Consider the following 25,592-nt stretch of genomic DNA (forward strand, 5'->3'; position numbering starts at 1 on the left):
ATGGATAACCAAGGTTATCAAAAATAACCCCGAACCAAACGCACCCTTAGTATCAAGGACAAAGCAAGGACTTAGTTATATTCTCTTCATCCTCAAAGCATCACAAGTTGGGAATAATTGGAGCAACAATTTTTGAATTATTTCTTCCCTCCGAGTAGAACAATTTATATGAGGAATTGCATCACAAGTTTTGCTCAAGTATATGAAGAATCATTATTTGAAGTATGGGACAGATTCAAGAGTCTACAAAGACAGTGCCCTCATCATAGTTTGGATAAATGGCTGATTCTACACATATTCTATAGGGAAATTTCTTTTACATATAAGTATTTGTTAGATTCATCAGCTGGAGGTTCTTTTATAGACAAGAGCATAGAAGAAGCTTATACATTAATTGATCAAGTGGCATTGAACCTCCATGAATGGTCGAGCAAAAGTTGGATGGAATCTCCCCCAGAAGCGAGAGAGAGGAAGAAGCGAGAGAGAGCGACGTATGAGGTTTTCGGCAAGGTGGCGGTGAGAGCCTCTGACGAGGTGGTGTTGAACGGGGATGGCGGCATCTGTCCCTTGGCTGTGGTGGCGGTAGCGCGAACACGAAGAAAAGCCCCCCCCCCTTTTCCCCGTGCATTGCTCCTCCCCTTAATGCCCTAATAGTGAAATGCCCAGAATGCCCCTCCTCTACTTCCTTATTCCTTCTCTGCCCTTAAACCATACTCGTATCACAAGCCTCCCTATCAAGTCTAGTCGAAGGAAGCACAAGTCCGACTGACTAGACTAAGTCTCACATAAAGCGGAATCGCTACTGATTGCAGAATCATATCGCTGGGCTTGTCGTACCATGACGGTAAGCGCCTGGCAGAGCGACGAGAACAACCAGGGCCAACCGAGTGATAAAAGAAAATACCAAGCGAGCGATAAGTCAAACGATTGCCGACCGAGTGGCAAGCGAGATGCCGAGCTGTGCTGGGAATGGAAAACCGAGCAACGGATCGAGCGAATGCTTTAGGGGTGATCGATTGGATAAAGGCGCTCCAAGCTGAGCAATGTAAGGAATGTCGAGCTGAGCGATGTAAGAAATAGTACCAAGCGCCCACCCAGCAGGCGATCGATCGAATGACGAAGAAGACCGAGTGATACTGAGAAGAAGGTCGGATGGGACTGAGCAGGTGCTAAGCAAATGCAGACTAGGTGATTGTGAGAATGTTGAGCGGGTGGCTGAGCAATACGAGTGAGTAACCGAGCGGATGTCAATCGAGCGACAGTAAATCATGACCAGGCGACTGAACAATGCCAACCGAGCAATAGGGAGAACGTCGATCGGGTAGAGAGATGTTGGACAAGCGATATCGAGCATTCTACCGAGTGACAATAAACCACAATCGGGTGACCGAAAAAATGCCGACCGGGCAATAGGGAGAATGTTGATGTGGTGGAAAGACGACGAGCAAGCAATGTCGAGCGCATGATCGAGAAAATGCTGACCGAGTGATAGTAAATCACGATCGGGCAATCGAACAATGCCAACCTGACAATCTAAAAATCTCGACCAGGTAATGAAGAGAATGATGGTCATGCGGAGTTGTGAGTGTGACCGAGAAAAATGCTGACTGAGTGATAGTAAATCGTGACCAGGTAATCGAGAGAATAATGGACCAGCAGAGTTGTAACCACGACCAATAAAATTGCTGACCGATACACAGCGAACAATCGAGCAGATAGCCAAGCAATACTGATCGGCCGATTAAGAGAAGACCAACCGGGTGATCGAAAGAATACCAAGTGGGCGCGAAGCCTGTGCGCTGGATAGACATGGAACCTGAGACTAAATGAGAATGGGAGTAGAGCCCGTGGATCGAGCGCAAATGGGAACAAAGGCTCTGTGAGTCGAGTCGGGCGCAGATTCCGAGAGACTGAAAGCAACCAAGAGCAAAGCCTGTGGATGGAGTGCAAACAAGAGCAGAACAATCAAGTGGTTATGTGAATGCCAAGCAAAGAGGAAAGTGGGTATTGACCGAGCAGCAAATGTAGGGCAAAGCGATGAGTGAGATGTGAGGGACGAGTTCCAAGCAAAGCAACAAGTGAGGCAAGTGTGATGAGTGCTGGGCAGAGTGGCGAGTGAAGCAAGTGTGATGAGTGTCGGGCAGAGCCGCGAGTGAATCAAGTGTGATAAGTGCCGAACAGAGTGGTGAGTGAAGCAAGCGTGATGAGTCCCGGGTAGAGCGGCAAGTGAGGTGAGTGTGATGAGTGCGGGGCAGAGCGGCGAGTGAAGCAAGCATGATGAGTGCCAGGCAGAGCGGCGAGTGAGGCGAGCCCCTAACTAAGGAGTAACCCGACCGACAAGTAGTTGAGCATGAGAGCCTGACCGGGAGGCTGTTGGTCGTGAGAGCATTCTCACTTATAACTCACACTGGGACGAGAGTCTAGAGGTGTGAGAGTATGCTCACTTACTGAGGCGAAAGTCTAGATGTGTGAGAGCATGATCTGTCACACCCCAGAGGAGTCCCTGTCCGAGAAAATTTCGGCAGCATCTCCCATGTACGGTGGACAATCTGAAACTTTTCTACATCCTCATATACCTCAGCCACAGGCGGCTGGAATAATAAAAACAATAAAATACAACCACACATACATCCACGCAGTTTATATATAAGTAAACAAATCAGTAATATCATGACTCGAAAACAACCCTACTCCACTACACTCGTAAAGCTCAAATCCGACAATAAAACCAACTTACCTCTTCTGCCATCTAAGCAGGCATGTAGTAAAAGCAAATCCAAAACCAAATCCATCGATATCACAAAATCCATACAAGATCCATAAGTAAAACAATCCTAAACAAAACAAGTTCAAAACATAATCTATGTAAGAAAAACCAAAAGACCAATCATATCCTCGAGGTCTGCAGGGACCAGCAACTGGAACTCTCTCCTGACAGCATCAACCTGAAAATATCAACAATGGAGGCGGGGTGAGTCCAACACTCAGTAGGTACAACTGATATACAAATTAGGGAAATAACACCTAGCACTAATCATGCGTACAGTCTCCTGATATAAGAAAGATAAAAAATGCATCTGAAGTAAACAGGAGAGAAACTGTACTAACTAGGACCTGGGTATAAGGACAAACAGTCCGAGTGATATAGAAATCATGTATGCATGTCAAACATAGGTATCCAAACAATATGCAACACATAAATGCAGCAAACACAAACACAAGCAATAAATGCATCATGTATATGATGCCAATGATGCGTCCTGGTCACCCCTGACGCTAGTCGATCATCTCACACACAATAGTGAGGCCGAGTGGGTAGGGCTGTGACAACCGTGCACTCTGTCGTCACTGCTCCTGATGACTGACCGAGTAGACGGGATGCTGTCGGAGTACACCTATCCTCCTACCCCAAATCATAAATGGGGGAGCGCAATGCTCTCATCTCCCGGTACACAATGACGGGGAGGAATCCCTGCCGGATAACACGTTGTGTCACACTACCCATGAGCGGACCAACGGTGCCTAACAGAGTCCCTGCTGCAACACACTCTGCCTGAATCGGCCACTAACCCATGAGTGGTGGTGTGTGCAGATCCATGTAACTGGCGATGTGCTCAACAATAATGGAGCGGACTATCGCACAGCATGCAATAATGCAAATGGTGCATGGCACTAACCACACAATATCCTGACCTAATTCACATATATATAACAGTGCATCATAGGTCAACGAATCAAATCGATCCAAAGGTACACAGAAGGTATAAAACCTAGGTCCTGAACATGGTGAAGCATAGTATATCACTACCCCTATAAGCATGTATCAACAGGTAAGGAATACATGAGATGAAAAACAAGCAATCAATCAATCATGTAACAAGTATCGAGTAGTGATTAACCGGAACAAATAAGAACATAATTAATGCAACTTGTTAAATTCACTACTATGTATATCAAATGACATAAGTCAAAAGTACCCGCCTCCAATATAGATCGAGCTAGACAACCTCTGCGTCAAAGTGCTCGTCACAAATTAATATCCTGTGATATCAAACATATACGGATTTAGCTAATACCCTTATGCATTTAATTAGCTAAACCAACCATTAATCCAAATTCAACTAGGTTTAACTTAATCCATTTCACCATTACAATGGATTAGGTATCCCCAATTATCTACAATTAAATTGGATTAGATTAATACATGAACTAAACCAAAACTCACCTAACGCGATAATGTTCACTGATGGCTCACGACCGGAAGAATTTGTGATCAGAACTCAACGACCTGATCTGTATTTAGAAATGGCTGAAACTACAAAGATTGATCAACCAATTTAACATAATATACCCACACAAAAATATGCGATCAGATCCTTACAAGCCTGATACTAAACACATCGTACCCCAATCAGGTCCGAAGCTTCCTCTGATGAAATCCCAATGCCACTGTGGTGCCGAGCCGGGACAACAAAGGTGACAACGATGCTAGGGCACGAGCACAGAGAAGAAGAAGTTCGACGTTGATGCTGCTCCGTGCGGCACCGGCGGCTGTGAACCCTAAACTAGGGCACAAGAGAAGAAAAGGATCGAGAGGGCGGCTCGGTCGGCGCTGCTCCGTGTGTCGTCGGCGGCTAGGACGCAGGCTGCAATCGGTGGTGAGTCGAACCTGGTGGTCGGCAATCCAGTGGCGATAGCGGCTTCGGCAGACACACTGGTGGTGGCAGCCGACGCCGCTCGGAGGTAGGAGAAGAAAAGGAATCGGCTGGGGAGAAAAAGAGAAGGGGAAAGAAGAACTGCTGCGGCAGCGCCGATTAGGGCAGAGAGGAGAAATCGCCGAGCGAAGGAAAAGGCTAGTGCACGCGGGAGGAATAAGAGAAAAAGAAAAAGAATAAGAAAATAAAAAGGAAAAGAAAATAAAACTTTTCCTCATTAAAACAGGGCAGCCTAAACAGGCTTTTCCGGAACCCCGTTTTATCCCCGTAAACTCGTCCATACGAGCTCCGAAAAATTCCTGAAAAATTTTCAAAAATTTTGGAAAATTCCCTTATTAATATTCGCCTATTTTCAGTATTTTACATTCTCCCCCACTAATAAAAATTTGGTCCCCAAATTTCGTTATCTACCATCAGTAAACACTAACAACAGGTAAAGCGTATAAATGCTGAACGGTGAATAAATCACATACCTCAAGTGAAAAGATGGGGATATCAAACTCAGATAGTATCCTCGAGCTCCCAAGTAGCCTCGTCGTCCGAATGATGTTGCCATCCGACTTTAACCAGCCGGATAGTCTTGTTCCGCAACTGACGCTCTTTCCGGTTGAGAATCCGTACCGGAACCTCCTCATATGTAATATCAGGCTGAACTGGAACTGGGATATCTGTCAGCACATGTGTCGGATCAGATACGTATCTTCTCAGCATGGATACGTGGAATACATCGTGGATGCCTGACAGGGACGGTGGTAATGCCAGTCGGTAAGCTACCGCTCCGATCCTCTCCAAGATCTCTAAAGGGCCAATGTACCGCGGAGCCAGCTTACCTCTGAGGCCAAATCTCTTCACCCCTTTCGTGGGTGAAACTCGCAGAAATACATGGTCGCCAACAGAGAACTCTAGTGGTCTGCGTCTCCGATCAGCATAACTCTTCTGACGGTCCTGCGCCTCTGACATCCTCCATCTGATAATATGGACCAACTCTGTATCCTGCTGAACTCTATGAGGTCCCAACAACTGGGCCTCTCCAACCTCATCCCAGAGGAGGGTGTCCGACAAGGTCTACCATACAACACCTCAAACGGTGCCATCTGGATAGCCGAATGAAAGCTGTTGTTGTAAGCAAACTCTACTAACGGTAGATGGTCCTCCCAACTACCTCCGAAATCCATAACACACGACCTCAGCAAGTCCTCTAAAGTCTGAATGGTCCGCTCTGACTGTCCATCTGTCTGTGGATGGAAAGCTATACTGAAACGGAGCTGTGTGCCCAAGGCCTGTTGTAGACTCTGCCAGAAACGAGACGTAAACCGTGGATCTCTATCCGAAATGATACTCAACGGAACGCCATGTAGTTTGATGATCTCTCGGCAATACAGATCTGCCAATCGATCCAGGGGATCAGTCCTCCAGATCGCTAAGAAGTGCGCGGATTTGGTTAATCGATCAACGATTACCCAAATCGCGTCATGGCCTCGTCGTGTCCTCGGCAAACCCACCACAAAGTCCATGGTAATGTGATCCCACTTCCACTCAGGAATAGGAATCCGCTGAAGTAATCCTGCAGGTCTCTGGTGTTCAGCCTTCACCTGCTGACATACAAGACATCTAGCTACAAATTCCGCGATGTCTTTCTTCATACCGTTCCACCAGTAGGAACGTCTCAAATCTCGATACATGCGGGTTCCGCCTGGATGGATCGCAAATCGAGAGCGATGAGCCTCCTGAAGTAGCTCCTGTAAGACCGGATGAGACTGAGGTACGCATAATCTACCTCAGAACTATATAATACCCTCCTCGTCTCGTGTAAACTCGGTCTGCTGCCCGGAAGCTATCTGGCTGCCAACGAACTGACAATGCTGATCACTGGCCTGGGCCTCTCGGATCCTCGTCCTGATCGACGACTAAGCAACCATGGTAACCAGAATACCCTGCTCTGTCGGTCCCTGCTCCTCAAGATCTAACTCAGAGAAACCCTGAACCAAGTCTGTAACTGAAACTCGGTGGGAAGCCAAAGTCCCTCTGGACTTCCTGCTGAGTGCATCTGCAACCACATTAGCTTTTCCCGGGTGAAAGCTAATGGTACAATCGTAGTCCTTCAGGAACTCCATCCATTTCCTCTGTCGGAGATTAAGCTCCTTCTGAGTGAAAATATATTTGAGACTCTTATGATCAGTGAGAATCTCAAATGTGATACCGTATAAATGATGTCGCCAAAGCTTCAGAGCAAAAATGATGGCAGCTAACTCCAAGTCATAAACTGGGTAGTTCTTCTCATGCTCCTTCAGCTGACGAGAAGCATAAGAGACTACTCTGTCGTGCTGCATCAGAACAGCGCCCAAACCCTGAAGAGATGCGTCGGTGTAAAATACAAATCCATCATCTCCAGAAGGTAAAATCAAAACTGGAGCCGACACTAATCTCCACTTCAGCTCTTGAAAGCTGGTCTCGCAATCCTCAGACCACACGAACTTCACGCCTTTCCTGGTAAGGCGTGTCAGCGGCATAGCAATACGCGAGAAACCCTCGACAAAACGCCAGTAATATCCGGCCAATCCCAGAAAACTGCGGATCTCCTGAACTGACTTCGGCTGCTCCCAACCGGTGACGGCCTCGATCTTCTGAGGATCAACTGAAATACCTCTGCTAGAAACCACGTGTCCCAGAAAACCAACTGAGGATAACCAGAATGCACACTTGCTGAACTTCGCGTATAGCTGATGTCGTCTAAGAGTCTCCAAGACTGTGCGAAGATGCTGTGCATGCTCCTCTTCGGAATGCGAGTAGACCAATATGTCATCAATGAAAACGATAACAAATTGATCCAGATACTCCAGAAAGATGCGGTTCATCAAGTCCATAAATACTGCTGGAGCATTGGTAAGCCCAAATGGCATTACCAAAAACTCATAATGCCCGTATCTGGTACGGAATGCTGTCTTCTGGATATCAGAATCTCTAACTCTCAACTGATGATATCCGGATCGCAGATCAATCTTAGAATACACTGATGTACCTCTGAGCTGATCAAACAAATCCTCGATCCGTGGTAAAGGATATTTATTTCTGACGGTAACTGCATTCAGCTGTCTGTAGTCAATACATAACCTCATAGTACCGTCTTTTTTCTTGACAAACAGAACTGGAGAACCCCATGGTGAAACACTAGGGCGAATAAATCCCCTGTCTAAAAGCTCCTAGAGTTGAACCTTCAGCTCGTTCAACTCTTTTGGTGCTATACGATACGGAGCTTTCGATGTCGGCGCGGTTCCCGGAATCAGCTCAATAGCGAACTCCACTGGCCTTCTAGGAGGCAAACCAGAAAGCTCCTCTGGAAATACATCTGGGTACTCCCGGACTACAGGAACGTCGGAGAGCTGCGAATTACTGCTGCCTTCAGTACTAATCAGAGATAATAGAAAACCGTGACAGCCGTGAGACAGCAGCTTCTGAGCCTGAATCGCCAAAATGATCGATATTGTTGGTTGCTACTCGGAAAACCTAGAGGTTCCACTGTACAAAAATTTTGTACAAAGGTCTGAACCTTTTCCTAGCTACCATGTGTTCTTTTAAATTAAATTTTGGATCGCCTGCGGAACTTAACACGTTTGATCCAAAACTTAATCTATTTGTTCTTTTAGGTTTTGACTTGGATCTCCTGCGGAACTTAACACGTTCGACCCAAGTCACCTTAAGTTATTAATTCCATTAAATATTAATTTCCATAATCGGTTCCCAGTACTGACGTGGCGAGGCACATGGCCTTCTTGGATATGGGAGCAACCACCACCGACTAGACAAAACCTTTTATAGAAAGCTAATATTTAATTTCCTAAACTGACTTTAGGTTAACCGAAAAGAACAATCAAATCACAAGGAAAAGAAAAACAAAAGAACACTATATCGAAAACAAATTCGAAACTCTATAATCGTATGCCTCTTGTATTTAGTATTATTTCCAAAAATAACTAGTATGATGCGGAAAGAAAAATTACTAGTTATACCTTTTAGAAAAACCTCTTGATCTTCTACCGTATTCCTCTTCTAACCTCGGACGTTGTGTGGGCAACGATCTTCCGAGATGAGAACCACCAAGCACCTTCTTCTTCCTTGCAAGTTTCGGCCACCACAATTCTCCAAGAGAAGTAGAGGTCCGGCCACCACCACCAAGCTCCAAGGGATGCAAGAAACAAAACTACCTTTCTCTCCTTCTTCTCCTAGCTAGAACCAGCCACCATCAAGAGCTCCAAGAGAGGTTGCCGCCGGCATAAGAAGAAGAGAAGAGGAAGAAGCTGGCCACACCAAGAAGGAAAAGAGAGGAGAATAATAGAGTTGATCACCCTGAAGGCACCTCTACCCCTCTTTTATAATCCTTGGTCTTGACAAATAAGGAAATTTTAATAAAAAAATTCCTTAATTCTTTTGTCATAAAAAAGAAAAATTATTTTAATTAAAAAACAATTTTCTTCTTTTAATAATAATGGCCGGCCACTTCTAATTCCCCAAAACAAGGAAAATTTAATTCACACAAGAATTAAAACTTCCTAATTTGTTTCTAGAAATTTATAAAAATTTCTCCAATAATTTTTATCCCTTCATGATTGGTTAATAAAAAGGAAATTTTATAAATTAAAATTCTTCTTTAAACATGTGGATAATTTCCAAAAGGAAAGTTATCTCTAAAAATTAAAATCTCTTTTCAATCTACAAATAAGGAAAGATATCAAATCTTTTCTTAATCTTTTGTAGAAACTAATAAAAGAGAATATTTAATTTTTAAACTTCTCTTTTAAATTATTATCATGGTCAAAAAGGAAAGTTTTTCTTAAAAATAAAATCTCCTTTCAATCTACAAATAAGGAAAGATTTCAAATCTTTTCTTAATCTTTTGTAGAAAGCTTTAAAAGGAAAGATTTAATTTTTAAACTCTCTTTTAAAACTATGATATCCACATAAGAAATAATTTTAATAAAAAAATCCTTTTTAATATGATGTGGTCGGCCACCTAAACTTGGGCTCCAAGCTATTGGCCGGCCACCTTAAGGCCGACCCTAAGCTTGAGCTTCAAGCTTAGCTTGGCCGACCCTTATTGGATGGGTAAGAAGGTGGGTATGTGGTGGGTATAAATATCTATATACAAGCGGCTACGATAGGGACCGAGAGGAGGAATTGGTTTTGGTCTCCCGATAAAATTAAGCTTCCCGTGTTCGCCCCGAACACACAACTTAATTTTATCAATAATAATTCATTCCACTAAGAAACTATTATTGAACTACCGCACCAATCCCAAATTACATTTGGGCTCCTTCTTATTATGAGTGTGTTAGTCTTCCTGTGTTTATGATGTCGAATGTCCACTAATTAAGTGAGTTACTGACAAATCATTTAATTAATATCTTAGTCCAAGAGTAGTACCACTCAACCTTATCGTCATGTCGGACTAAGGCCACCTGCAGGGTTTAACATGACAATCCTTATGAGCTCCTCTTGGGGACATTCTCAACCTAGATTACTGGGACACAATTTCCTTCTATAATCAACAACACACACTATAAGTGATATCATTTCCCAACTTATCAGGCTTATTGATTTATCGAACTAAATCTCACCCATTGATAAATTAAAGAAATAAATATCAAATATATGTGCTTGTTATTATATTAGGATTAAGAGTACACACTTCCATAATAACTGAGGTCTTTGTTCCTTTATAAAGTCAGTATAAAAGAAACGACCTCTAATGGTCCTACTCAATACACTCTAAGTGTACTAGTGTAATTATATAGTTAAGATAAACTGATACTTAATTACACTACGACCTTCCAATGGTTTGTTCCTTTCCATTATGGTCGTGAGCTACTGTTTATAATTTATAAGATACTGATAACATGATCCTCTGTGTGTGACACCACACACCATATTATCTACAATATAAATTAATTGAATAACTACATTTATCATAAATGTAGACATTTGACCAATGTGATTCTTATTTCTAGATAAATGTTTATACCAAAAGCTAGGCTTTTAGTATATACTCTAACAATCTCCCACTTATACTAAAAGACTAAGCTGCTATATCTGCTGCCATACATCTGATTCCCATGCCTTTCAAAAAACTCTTGCCTTAAGGACCTTAGGTTATCATCTGATATAATCTAGGCGGCAACAACTTCTCCTCGTTTATACGATTTCTCGTATTGGGTGGTACTTGCGCTCTATTGTGTTTTCTTACTTTATAGACTTATGGTTTCTTCAAGTTTGTTACTGCACCAATGTTATTACAATAAATTGTAATAATCTTTGGACAAACCAGAAATCATATCTAAGTCTATCTTGAGGTTATTGAGTCATTCAGCTTTTATGACTATCTCAGAGGCTTGCCATATACTCAGCTTCTATGGTGGAGTCCAGAAAAACACCTATGCTTATCACTCTTCCATAGTTATGACTTTACCTCCTAAAGTAAACACAAAACCCCGAGGTTGACTTATTATTGTCCCTATCCGATTGGAAGTCAAAATTTATGCAACCCACAGGGACTAAATTAACTGCCTTGTAAGCTAGCATATAATCTCTAGTTCCTCTAGGGTACTTTAATATATGCTTTACTGCAGTCCAATGTCATTGTCTAGGGTTACTTTGATATCTGCTAACTATGCCCTTGACAAAATAGATTTCTGATCTCGTGCATAGCATACATTAGGTTGTCTAACTGCCGAAGCATAAAGAACTGCCTACATGTCCTCAATCTCCTTTGATGTCATCGGAGACATCTCTTTAGATAAAGACACTCCATGCTTAAAAGGTAAGAAACCTTTCTAGGAGTTTTGCATGCTTAAAACGAGCAAGGATTTTTCTGATGTATCAAGCTTAGGATAAGTATATTTTTCTTGCGATCCATTGATCTCAAAAATATATACATTCTCCCAAGTCCTTTATATCGAATTATTTGGACTATCATACCCTTACTTCTGACAACATTTTGATATTGTTTCCAACTACCAAAAATGTTATCTACGTATAGTACAAGAAATACCACCACATTTCCATCACACCTTTTGTATACACAAGACTTATCCGTTTACTCAATAAATCCATAGGTCTGGATTACTTTGATAAACTGGATGTACCTTAAAGCTTTGCATCAGTCCATAGACTGATTGAGCTTGCACACAAGATACTCTTAGCCCTTTGCAATGAACCCTTCTGGTTGCTTTATATGGATGCTTTCTTCAAGACTTCCATTAAGGAATGTTGTCTTGACATCCACTTACCAAATAGATAAAAGTATCCGGATAGACTTAAGCATGATTACCAGTGAAAAAGTTTCCTTTTTCATCTAGCCTTGCTTTGAAAGTTTCTACCTTCCTGTCTATCCCTCTTTTCCTATTATAGACCTTTTTATACCCCAAAGGCTTTTACACCATTTGGTGGTTCTACAAGCTTCCAGATTTTATTAGAATACATATATTCTAATTCTGTTATTCATTACTCTTTGCCAAGATATTGCATCTTTATCTTGGAGTGCTTCGTCATATGTCCGGAGATCAGGTTCATGTCCTCCAGGGATCGAGTCCAAAAACTCTCCCAAAACATGAATCTTTTTAGGTTGCCTAACAACCCTCCCACTACGACAAGGCACTTTCTGCAATTGTGTATCATTTGTGATACGTGTTGCAGTTTTCTTGTGGTATCTCATCTTGTACAATTGGTACTAGATTAGACATGTCTTTTATTATTTCCTTAAGAACAAATTTTCTTATGGGCACGTGGTTTATTACATAGTCCTTTTCTAAAAATCGGTCATTGATGCTAACAATGACCTTCTGATTTTTAAGACTATAAACCTACTTTCATTTCTCTAGGATAACCCACAAACAAGTGAATTCCTGTCCAACTTATCATTGTCTCTCTTCAGCATACGTGCTGGACTACCCGAATCCGAATATGCTTCGAGATAGGCTTACGCCTATTCAGCAATTCTATATGAGTAGAGAGTTCTGACTTTGGAAAGTACTATATTCACTTCCGTTTCCAGAGTATATCCTAAAAATGATTTTGGTAAATAACTCATCAATCTACTTATTTCCATAAGAGTCCTATACCTTCCTTTTTCTACACCATTCTGTTGGGGTGTACCAGGTGCAGTTAGTTGGAATTGAATCCCTACTTCTGATAAGTGACTCCTAAATTCTCCCAAGAGGTACTTGCCACTATGTTCTAACCATAGTGACTTTTACTTTAACATTTCTCCGCATCAGCCTTGTACTATTTGAACTAATCAAAGTACTTAGTCTTGCGGTACATTAAGTAAATTTATTTGTATCTTGAATAGTTGTCTATAAAATAGACGAAATATTCAATACTGCCTCTTGTCTGGATAGTCATAGGATCACACAAATCAGAATGAACCAATTTCAATATATCTTTGACTCCATACCCCTTAAACTTAAAAACTTCTTGGTTATTTTTTCTTCCAAGTAAGACTCACAGGTTGGAAATATTTCCACTACCAATGAACCCAAAAGTTCATCAGCTACCAATGAATCCTACTCAAGTTAATATAACCTAGCCTTAGATGCCAAAGATATTAATGGTTCATTTCTGAAGGTTGCTTTCTCTTAAAATTAGAAGATGTGTTACTAATTTCCATTTGTTGTATCGTGGGAGTTATTGGATTTATAAATTGCCAACCAACGTACCAGAACAGATAACTTCCCTCTTTTTCTTAATAACAACTTTGTTATTAAAAGAGGCAGAATATCAAGTTCTTTGAATAGTTTAGAAACTGAAAACTAGTTCTTTCTAAACTTGGTGCGTAAAGACAATTACTCAAAAATTCATGTTTTATTCTTATCAAAAGATAAACATCTCCCACTGCAACAGCTACCATTTTTACAGTAGTGCTCATGTGGACGGTGTTTTAATTTTCATTTAGTTGCTTGCACTGAACCTACGGACATGATTGATGACATCTGTATCTACACTCCAGGTTCTGGTAGATAACACCACTAAACATGTTTCAACTAATGAATTAAATACACCTATATTGTTCTTAGTTCTAAGAAGACAGTCTACCTTAATGTCCAAGTCCTATTTCCAATCATTACAATTGGGACTACTAAGTCTTTTCTATAGTATAACAACTAGGGATTGACAAACATTTTAAATCCTAAGAATCACAAAAATATTTGGTCAAGATCAATTCTTTAAAATCCCCATGAATTTTGTATGCCACGATAGTGTGGACGTATACAAAATCAAAGAGGAGATTTTATCCATTAATTTTATTATCTCGTCAACTTTACTTTATGACGAATAAAATTAATAGTTGATCTGTCTTTGATCAAATATTTGGTCAAAACTTTTGAATTTAAAATAAAATATTGATTCCTCAAACAATATTATTTAAATTCACCAACACCTCAAACACCGTGAATTTTGCATGCCACGTTAGTGTGGACGTATACAAATTCAACATTTGTAAAAGGAGGGTTTTACCCATTAACTATCTTGTCAACGTATCTTTATGACAAATAAAATTATCTCAAACACCGTTAATTTTGTATGCCACGTTAGTGTGGACGTATACAAAATCAATCATTTGTAAGAGGGGTTTTCACCCTTTAATTTTATTATCTTGTCAACCTAGTTTTATGACAAATTAATAGTTGGTTTCATTTGGTCACACAAATAATAGCAGTGACTCCGATGGGGAGGATACTATTAGATGTGTCTAAGTGTATACCATTACTTGACACTAAGTCCATTAATAAGATTATGCCCCTTCCGGTGGGGAAGATCACACGCTCTTAATTAACTTCCTATAGTCATCCAAAATGGAAGTTCTGCTCTAGTGATCCACAAACAAGCTCATCCGTTATGGAGGAAGGCACTCGAGCCAACGCAAGCTTGTTTGCATCACTTACAAACCAAGAATGGAGACCATGGGATTTATTTAAAATCCTCTCCCACTTAGTTATTTATAAATGAGGAATTTTAACTATGCTAGCCTACTAGTCATGTATACTAACATGCACACACAGCACAATATAAAAGCAATAAATAGAAAATCTAATTTTCAACTATTATGGCTTTTATCTATAGTTATCCTCCGTGTGTTGTCATCCCAAGCTGCTGCCATATTTGGCCACCGCCACCGGGTCTAGCTGTCGCATCCATCTTGCTCCTAGTTCTGCTGCGCCTCTGGTCCTTAGAAGGTTCCACGCTTTGCAAGATTCGATCCGCGACATAAATAGAATTTTACATTTTGATCCTATATTCCATAAAAGGAATGTACATGTATCTAGATCAAAATAAAATCCTAATAAAACTAAATACAGACTCCTGTATTTTAATACAATCATGCACACACAGATAAATGCCCTTGACATGTCCAAGGGTCCAATCACACACATAATAACTAAAAGCCATAATAGTTGGATCCTGCATCCACAAAGTTGGCACATCCTACTATTAACCTGCCTAAATTATGTATGACATGTGCATAATTAAACTAATACCAAATACACAGAGGCAAAACCCTAGCTCTGATACCAATTGTTGGTTGCTACTCGGAAAACCTAGAGGTTCCACTGTACAAAAATTTTGTACAAAGGTCTGAACCTTTTCCTAGCTACCATGTGTTCTTTTAAATTAAATTTTGGATCGCCTGCGGAACTTAACACATTTGATCCAAAACTTAATCTATTTGTTCTTTTAGGTTTTGACTTGGATCTCCTGCGGAACTTAACACGTTCGACCCAAGTCACCTTAAGTTATTAATTTCATTAAATATTAATTTCCATAATCGGTTCCCAGTACTGACGTGGCGAGGCACATGGCCTTCTTGGATATGGGAGCAACCACCACCGACTAGACAAAACTTTTTATAGAAAGCTAATATTTAATTTCCTAAAATAACTTTAGGTTAACCGAAAAGAACAATCAAATCACAAGAAAAAGAAAAACAAAAGAACACTATATCGAAAATAAATTCGAAACTCTATAATCGTATGCCTCTTGTATTTAGTATTATTTCCAAAAATAACTAGTATGATGCGGAAAGAAAAATTACTAGTTATACCTTTTAGAAAAACCTCTTGATCTTCTACCGTATTCCTCTTCTAACCTCGGACGTTGTGTGGGCAACGATCTTCCGAGATGAGAACCACCAAACACCTTCTTCTTCCTTGCAAGTTTCGGCCACCACAATTCTCCAAGAGAAGTAGAGGTCCGGCCACCACCACCAAGCTCCAAGGGATGCAAGAAACAAAACCACCTTTCTCTCCTTCTTCTCCTAGCTAGAACCGGCCACCATCAAGAGCTCCAAGAGAGGTTGCCGCCGGCCATAAGAAGAAGAGAAGAGGAAGAAGCTAGGGCCGGCCACCAAGAAGGAAAAGAGAGGAAGAATAATAGAGTTGATCACCCTGAAGGCACCTCTACCCCTCTTTTATAATCCTTGGTCTTGACAAATAAGGAAATTTTAATAAAAACTCCTTAATTCTTTTGTCATAAAAAGAAAAATTATTTTAATTAAAAACAATTTTCTTCTTTTAATAATAATGGCCGGCCACTTCTAATTCCCAAAACAAGGAAAATTTAATTCACACAAGAATTAAAACTTCCTAATTTGTTTCTAGAAATTTATAAAATTTCTCCAATAATTTTATCCCTTCATGATTGGTTAATAAAAGGAAATTTTATAAATTAAAATTCTTCTTCTAAACATGTGGATAATTTCCAAAAGGAAAGTTATCTCTAAAATTAAAATCTCTTTTCAATCTACAAATAAGGAAAGATATCAAATCTTTTCTTAATCTTTTGTAGAAACTAATAAAAGAGAATATTTAATTTTTAAACTTCTCTTTTAAATTATTATCATGGTTAAAAAGGAAAGTTTTTCTTAAAAATAAAATCTCCTTTCAATCTACAAATAAGGAAAGATTTCAAATCTTTTCTTAATCTTTTGTAGAAAGCTTTAAAAGGAAAGATTTAATTTTTAAACTCTCTTTTAAAACTATGATATCCACATAAGAAATAATTTTAAAAAAAAATCCTTTTTAATATGATGTGGCCGGCCACCTAAGCTTGGGCTCCAAGCTATTGGTCGGCCACCTTAAGGCCAACCTTTAGGCTTGGCCGACCCTAAGCTTGAGCTTCAAGCTTAGCTTGGCCGGCCCCTATTGGTTGGGTAAGAAGGTGGGTATGTGGTGGGTATAAATCTCTATATACAAGAGGCTACGATAGGGACCGAGAGGAGGAATTGGTTTTGGTCTCCCGATGAAATTAAGCTTCCCGTGTTCGCCCCGAACACACAACTTAATTCCATCAATAATAATTCATTCCACTAAAGAACTATTATTGAACTACCGCACCAATCCCAAATTACATTTTGGGCTCCTTCTTATTATGAGTGTGTTAGTCTCCCTGTGTTTAAGATGTCAAATGTCCACTAATTAAGCGAGTTACTGACAACTCATTTAATTAATATCTTAGTCCAAGAGTAGTACCACTCAACTTCATCGTCATGTCGGACTAAGTCCACCTGCAGGGTTTAACATGACAATCCTTATGAGCTCATCTTGGGGACATTCTCAACCTAGATCACTAGGACACAGTTTCCTTCTATAATCAACAACACACACTATAAGTGATATCATTTCCCAACTTATCGGGCTTATTGATTCATCGAACTAAATCTCACCCATTGATAAATTAAAGAAATAAATATCAAATATATGTGCTTGTTATTATATTAGGATTAAGAGCACACACTTCCATAATAACTGAGGTCTTTGTTTCTTTATAAAGTCAGTATAAAAGAAACGACCTCTAATGGTCCTACTCAATACACTCTAAGTGTACTAGTGTAATTATATAGTTAAGATAAACTAATACCTAATTACACTACGACCTTCCAATGGTTTGTTCTTTTCCATTATGGTCGTGAGCTACTGTTTATAATTTATAAGGTACTGATAACATGATCCTCTGTGTGTGACACCACACACCATGTTATCTACAATATAAATTAATTGAACAACTACATTTATCATAAATGTAAACATTTGACCAATGTGATTCTTATTTCTAGATAAATGTTTATACCAAAAGCTAGACTTTTAGTATACACTCTAACATGTCGTCGTCTCTAATGCTAGTGAAACTCCACGAGGGTTGGTTCGGAGGCCGAAATGTGACCACCCTCGTCTGGCAATCAACGGTAGCATGATATACTGACAGTCAATCCATGCTAAGTATGATATCAAACTCGACCATCTCCAATACTAGAAGATCTACCGTAAGTATCATGTTGCCAAAATATAACGGGCAACCTCTAACCTCCTGGGTGACGTCTAAAGTATCACCGGACGGCAGGGAGACGGTCAGTCGCTGCAGTCTAAAAGTAGGTAATCTACCAATCTCCCGCATAAAGGTACGGGATATAAAAGAATGCGAGCTACTAGTATCAATCAATATATCAGCGGAAAATGCATAAATGGAAATCATACCGCGGAAAACGGATCCGTCGGCTCACTGCACATCCTCTCTGGTAATCGCATGAATACGTCCAGTCTCTGGCGGAGGAGGAGGTGGTAACGCTGCCACGCTTGGTAAGCTCGCCACCGTCTTGGATAATGTGCCGAGAAGGCGAGAGGACGGTGGCGATCTTGTCTGTTGGGCCGGAGTCTGCATCGGCCTAAAGGCCGAGGCATCTCGACATCGCCTCGCGTCGGATAGTAAGGTCCCCGAACTAACTCGGTGCATGGAAGCACTGAGTACTCTTGTCCAAGCATGCCAAATGCTGCTGCGGAGTTGTCCCCTGCGACGATGTGAAGATTGAGCTTCGCCTCCTCGATATGCCTCGATCGACTAGACTGCCCCTCGACTGACCTCCTGCAGGCGTGTCTGAGCCTTGGTGACAATCTCGGCTCTGGTGCCCAGGCAGTTTGCAATAAAAGCAAACTGGTTGTCCCAGAGAGCAAGCTGAGGTGAGGTGATCTCTGGATCCACATCTGAAACAATGAGTATCACTGGAAGGTGGTTGTCGGTTCTGCTGAGAAAACCGGGAACGTCCTGAAGAAGACCGCCCTGACTTCTGAGGCCTACGAGATGCCCCAGAAGTACCCTAACCTGACCGACCGCGACTACTCTGCTGTTGTCCGGTCGTCTGTGTCTGCTGGATCTGCCCGGATGCCTGACCTGTATGCTTCCTCTTCCTGTACGGAAATGCTCTCTGTTGAGCTAACTCTATCATCAAAGCTCGATCCAGCGCATCTGAGTATGATGCGATCCCTAAACCGGCAAGCCTTACTTGCAGATAACCATCCAGTCCCTGTATAAACTGCATCATGCGAGATCTGTCCTCCGCAACTAACTTTGGACAAAACTTAGCCAACCGGTTGAATTCAGTATGATACTCTGTCACCGTGCGATTGTTCTGACGCAGACTCATGAAATCCTACCGGCAAGCCATCTGATATGCTAGTGGAAAGAAACGGCTCTCAAAAGCCTCTCTGAACCTGGCCCAAGTAACGTTTTGCTCGCCGATGATGGAACGCTGGGTAATCCACCAGGCGTTAGCCTCATCCCGTAAATGGAAAGCAGCCAGCTCTGCTTTCTCCCACTCGAAGCAAGCCATATAGAAGAAGCTCTGCTCCATAGTCTCTATCCATGATAAAGTCATACTCGGGTCAAGGTCTCCTCGGAAGAGTGTGAATCGAGTCTTCATCGACTCTGCTAATACTGGAATCCTAGCTCATGCTACGACAATATCAGTGAGCTGTGTCGGGACAGCCGCAGGAACTGGCGGAACTACTGGAGCTGGTGCTACAGGTGGTACCGCAGAATAAACCGGAGGAGGAACTCCTGGTGCTGCCGTATAAACTGGAGCATAAGCCGTCGGTGGTACGACCGGGTGAACAAAAGTGGCCGCAGCTGGAGGTACGGTAGGTAATGGTACCGGATGTGGAGCAACTGCTGCTGTCGTAGGCACTAGGGGCACATGTGCCACTGGTGTCGGGTACACTGTAGGTCCAGGTGGCGGTGGTGCCGGGTACGCCATAGGCTGGACCGGAGCAGGTGCGGGGTATGCCGGTAGTACCCCTGGTGGTACCGGAAATACAGTATGGATAGGTACACTCGGCACAGCCGAGGTAGGTACCTCTATAGGAGCCATCGGGGTCTGAGAGCCCGACGCGCCCGCGATATGCTGAGTCTTTCCCTGACTGACAGGCTCAGCAACAGTAGGCATCTCTGGCATATCCAGAGATCCCGTGGTCCTCGTACGTGGTCGTCCAGCACCACGTCTCGCAGCAATACATGTAGATCTCCTCATATCTATTAAGTTATATCACAGATATCAATACCAGTATAACAATCATAAAATAACAACATACCTATTTGTCATCTGGAGATGTTCCGTCGCTGTCCAGTCCACAATTTGACCTCAAAATTCCGAACGAGAAAATCACCGGAAATCCATATAAATCCGAAACGGAAGTCCGAAACATAACCATAACGGAAATTCGTACAAACCGAAATAGACATCCAAAAATCCAGAACACCAAAAGCAGGTATCCATAACCTGCTCTGATACCAATAAATTGGTATCAGATAAATCTCGAAAATCCAAAATACAAAAATCCAACAAGTATCGCCAAACTTGGCGCTCTAATACCAAGTAAATAAATTGGTATCAGGTTATCCCAAACATCCAAAATACAAAAACAAAAGATCGTATACCCTGTGCTCTGATACCACTAAATTGTCACGCCCCAGAGGAGTCCTTGTCCGAGAAAATTTCGGCAGCATCTCCCCTACACGGTGGACAATCTGAAACTTTTCTACATCCTCATATACCTCAGCCACAAGCGGCTGGAATAATAAAAATAATAAAATACAACCACACATACATCCACGCAATTTATATATAAGTAAACAAATCAGTAATATCATGACTCGAAAACAACCCTACTCCACTACACTCGTAAAGCTCAAATCCGACAATAAAACCAACTTACCTCTTCTGCCATCTAAGCAGGCATATAGTAAAAGCAAATCCAAAACCAAATCCATCGACATCACAAAATCCATACAAGATCCCTAAGTAAAACAATCCTAAACAAAACAAGTTCAAAACATAGTCTATGTAAGAAAAACCAAAAGACCAATCATATCCTCGAGATCTGCAGGGACCAACAACTGGAACTCTCTCCTGACAGCATCAACCTGAAAATATCAACAATGGAGGCGGGGTAAGTCCAACACTCAGCAGGTATAACTGATATACAAAGTAGGGAAATAACACCTAGCACTAATCATACGTACAGTCTCCTGCTATAAGAAAGATAAAAATGCATCTGAAGTAAACAGGAGATAAACCGTACTAACCAGGACCTGGATATAAGGACAAACAGTCCGAGTGATATAGAAATCCTGTATGCATGTCAAACTTAGGTATCCAAACAATATGCAGCACATAAATGCAGCAAACACAAGCAATAAATGCATCATGCATATGATGCCAATGATGCGTCCTGGTCACCCTTGACGCCAGTTGATCATCTCACACACAATAGTGAGGTCGAGTGGGTAGGGCTGTGACAACCGTGCATTCTGTCGTCACTGCTCCTGATGAGTGACCGAGTGGACGGGATGCTGTCGGAGTACACTTATCCTCCTACCCCAAATCATAAATGGGGGAGCGCAATGCTCTCATCTCCCGGCACACAATGACAGGGAGGAATCCCTGCCGGATAACACGTTGTGTCACACTACCCATGAGCGGACCAACGGTGCCTAACAGAGTCCCTGCTGCAACACACTCTGCCTGAATCAACCACTAACCCATGAGTGGTTGTGTGTGCAGATCCATGTAACTGGCGATGTGCTCAACAATAATAGAGCGGACTATCGCACAGCATGCAATCATGCAAATGGTGCATGACACTAACCACACAATATCCTGACCTAATCCACATATATATAACAGTGCATCATAGGTCAACGAATCAAATCAATCCAAAGGTACACAGAAGGTATAAAACTTAGGTCCTGAACATGGTGAAGCATGGTATATCACTACCCCTATAAGCATGTATCAACAGGTAAGGAATACATAAGATGCAAAACAAGCAATCAATCAATCATGTAACAAGTATCGGGTAGTGATTAACCGGAACAAATAAGAACATAATTAATGTAACTTGTTAAATTCACTACTATGTATATCAAATGACATAAGTCAAAAGTACCCGCCTCCAATATAGATCGAGCTAGACAACCTCTGCGTCAAAGTGCTCGTCACAAATTAATGTCCTGTGATATCAAACATAAACAGATTTAGCTAATACCCTTATGCATTTAATTAGCTAAACCAACCATTAATCCAAATTCAACTAGGTTCAACTTAACCCATTTCACCATTACAATGGATTAGGTATCCCCAATTATCTACAATCAAATTGGATTAGATTAATACATGAACTAAACCAAAACTCACCTAACGCGATAATGTTCACTGATGGCTCACGACCGGAAGAATTTATGATCAGAACTCAACGACCTGATCTGTATTTAGAAATGGCTGAAACTACAAAGATTGATCAACCAATTAAACATAATATACCCACACAAAAATATGCGATCAGATCCTTACAAGCCTGATACTAAACACATCGTACCCCAATCGGGTCCAAAGCTTCCTCTGTTGAAATCCCAATGCCACTGTGGTGCCGAGTCGGGACAACAAAGGTGACAATGATGCTAGGGCACGAGCACAGAGAAGAAGAAGTTCGACGTCGATGCTGCTCCGTGCGGCACTGGCGACTGTGAACCCTAAACTAGGGCACAAGAGAAGAAAAGGATCGAGAGGGCGGCTCGGTCGGCGCTGCTCTGTGTGTCGTCGGCGGCTAAGACGCAGGCTGCAATCGGTGGTGAGTCGAACCTGGTGGCCGGCAATCTAGTGGTGACAGCGGCTTCGGCAGACACACTGGTGGTGGCAGCCGACACCGCTCGGAGGTAGGAGAAGAAAAGGAATCGGCTGGGGAGAAAAAGAGAAGGGGGAAAGAAGAACTGCTGCGGCAGCACCGGTTAGGGCAGAGAGGAGAAATCGTCGAGCGAAGGAAAAGGCTAGTGCACGCGGGAGGAATAAGAGAAAAATAAAAAGAATAAGAAAATAAAAAGGAAAAGAAAATAAAACTTTTCCTCATTAAAACAGGGTAGCCTAAACAGGCTTTTCCGGAACCCCGTTTTATCCCCGTAAACTCGTCCATACGAGCTCCGAAAAATTCTCAAAAAATTTCCAAAATTTTTGAAAAATTCCCTTATTAATATTCACATATTTTCAGTATTTTACATGCTCACTTATAACTTGTGTTGAGGTGAGAGTTTGGAGGCGTGAGAGTATGCTCACTTATAACTCGCGCTGGGGCGAGAGTCTGGAGGCATGAGAGAATGCTCACTTATAATTCACACTGGGGCGAGAGTCGGGAGGCGTGAGAGCATGCTCACTTATAACTCGCGTTGGGGCGAGACTCTGGAGGCTGACCGGGAGGTCGTTGGTTATATTTTGGTCTGAGACCGGTGGCGATACTCCAGTTCGAGACCGGTGGTGATACTCCGGTCCGAGACCAGTGGCGATACTCCGGTCCGAAATTGATGGTGATAGCTCAACCCTGAATGGAGGAGATAAGAGATCTGATAAGCTGGTCTGAAACCAGTGAAGATCGCTCAACCCCGAACGGGAAAGATTAAACCCTAAAGTCCATAGAAGCGGAGCCTATAGCAATATGAGGGAGCATAGCCTTTGTCATACCTAATTGTAAAGTGGTGTCGACCGTCAACTCCCGAATGCCCATGGAGCGAGGGGAGAAGATAATAATCTGAGCCCTGATTGTCAAAGGGAGCGAAGCCTATGGCAATATAAGGGACCAGAGTCTGTATCAATAGAAGGAAGCATAGCACCATGGGTAAAGGGAGCAAGGCCTATAGAAGTAAGAGGATGCAAAACAGGTGTAGGATGCAGAACATATAGTAGTAATAGAATGCAACGCCTATAGCAGTAAGAGGATGCAGAGCCCTATGGTAAAGGGTGCAGAGCCTGTAACACACCTGATCGGGAAGCTGGGCCCCTAGTCCCTGATCGGAGAGTAAGGCCCTAGCCTGTAATCAAAAAGCGAGATCCCTAGATCCTGATCGGGAAGTTGTACTGTGAGTCACTGATCGGGAGGTTGTGTCCCTAGTGTCTGATCGGGGAGTTGTGCCCCTTGTATCCGATCAAAGATATAGGGCCCTAGTTTTTTATCAAGGAACTAGGATATTACTCTTTTATCAAGGAACTATAGCAGATCCTGTAAAAAGGGAGCAGAGCTCGTAACGTACTTGATTGAGAAGCTGTGCCAACCGACTGAGGGTTTATCTCGGTCCCTTGATTCCCGAATACCAGTGGAGTTAGGGAAAAAATATAATGGAAAAACTAACCTATCATCCAGTTGAAGCTTCAACTTAGTCCCTCGTCTTCCGAATACCTGTGGAGCGAGGAAAGAAGATAATAAGTTCATAGAAATCCTCCGAGACTGTGATACGTCATCCATCTTCACGTTCCAGAACAGGTGGAGAAGATTCCCACAGACAGAGCCAAATTGATTCTGTCAGGAATCTGAGTCAGACGGACCGCCGGGTGAGGTAGATGGAATGTTGAACAAATTGCGATGGCCCAAAGGGAGGTATGCTGAGATGACTTCTATGTTGACCAAGTCGTCAGAAGTCCTCTAGTCAACCCTATCTACAGCCAGCGACCGGGTCGCCCTGGTTCCTAGTACCCCGATGTTCGAGACAGATCCAACGAATATATAAGTAACAAATTAAGATGAATAATAATAAAATGAATGTGGAGTGAGTACGAAGAACGTACCCTACCCCAAGGGGGAGCCCTCGGATGGGGCGCTGCTCGAGTTGACATGACTTGGAAGAGTAGATGAACGGGAGTCGGATGTCGAGCTGGGTTCGGCGGCACGAAGCCAAATGCGACCTGGATCCGGAAGATGATATGTATATTGGGAGATAATAGCGGCACGCAGACCGAGAGATAATAGCGACATGTAGGCCGGGAGATAATAGCGGCACGCAAATCAGGTGATAATAGTGGCACGCAGGTTGAGAGATAATAGTAGCACGTAGGCCAAGACACGACACACGGATGAGATCGGCGCGTAGGTTAGAACATAGTGCACAAACGAGATTGGCGCGAAGGCCGAAACACAATAATGGCATGGAGGTCGGGGATAGCAATAGCAACTAAGAAGTTCGAGAGACGTGAGTGTTGAGTGGTCGGATCTGATGGCGTGGGTGCCAGCAGCAATGCACAGGCTCCCAGCGTGCCAAGAGAAGGGAGGTGATGCGTGGATTGTCGGCGCATAGAGGGGGTGGCAGCGTCGTCATTCGGCCGTGAACAGCGGAGAGGAGGTCGCCGACTGGCAGCTGTGGATGCCAAAAAGAAGAGAAGGGAAGATGTACAGTCAGCCAATTAGAGGTAGAGTAAAGGAGGTGGTATTCACGTGAGGGATTAGCAACGTGCGCCGAGGGACGAGGGAGGCAGCGTCAGCGTTCGGCGTCGGTGTCCGAAGGTCTGTCTTGCTCAGCAGTGGAGGCGGCTATACTTGAGCGAGGAAGTGATGGCACAACGTGCGGCGAGCAGCAAGGGAGATGACAAGCACTCGTTAGCGGCGACTTGGTCGCAGAAGAAAGAGGAAGGGACGACGATGTCCTTGCGCAATTCCGCGCGGTGATAGTGGCGCAAAGAGAAGAAGGGGAGCAGTCGCTAGCGTCAGCTGATGGGTTCCGACGACGCCCAAAACATAGTCGAGA

At 42.5% G+C, this 25,592-nt stretch overlaps 1 protein-coding gene and 1 non-coding gene across 2 annotated transcripts in view; one reads left to right on the top strand and one right to left on the bottom strand.

Annotated features, from left to right (window-relative positions):
- LOC122051387 (mitogen-activated protein kinase kinase kinase 1-like) overlaps nt 1-25,592 on the top strand; it is a 48,139-nt gene that overhangs the window by 10,290 nt on the left and 12,257 nt on the right. The gene's annotated exons all lie outside the window — the stretch shown is intronic.
- On the bottom strand, nt 167-272 carry LOC122054350. Its single transcript, XR_006132674.1, has one exon. It is a non-coding gene; the product is annotated as a small nucleolar RNA R71 (small nucleolar RNA).

The sequence above is a fragment of the Zingiber officinale genome, chromosome 3A, assembly GCF_018446385.1.
Source record: "Zingiber officinale cultivar Zhangliang chromosome 3A, Zo_v1.1, whole genome shotgun sequence".
Classification (NCBI taxonomy): Eukaryota; Viridiplantae; Streptophyta; class Magnoliopsida; order Zingiberales; family Zingiberaceae; genus Zingiber; species Zingiber officinale.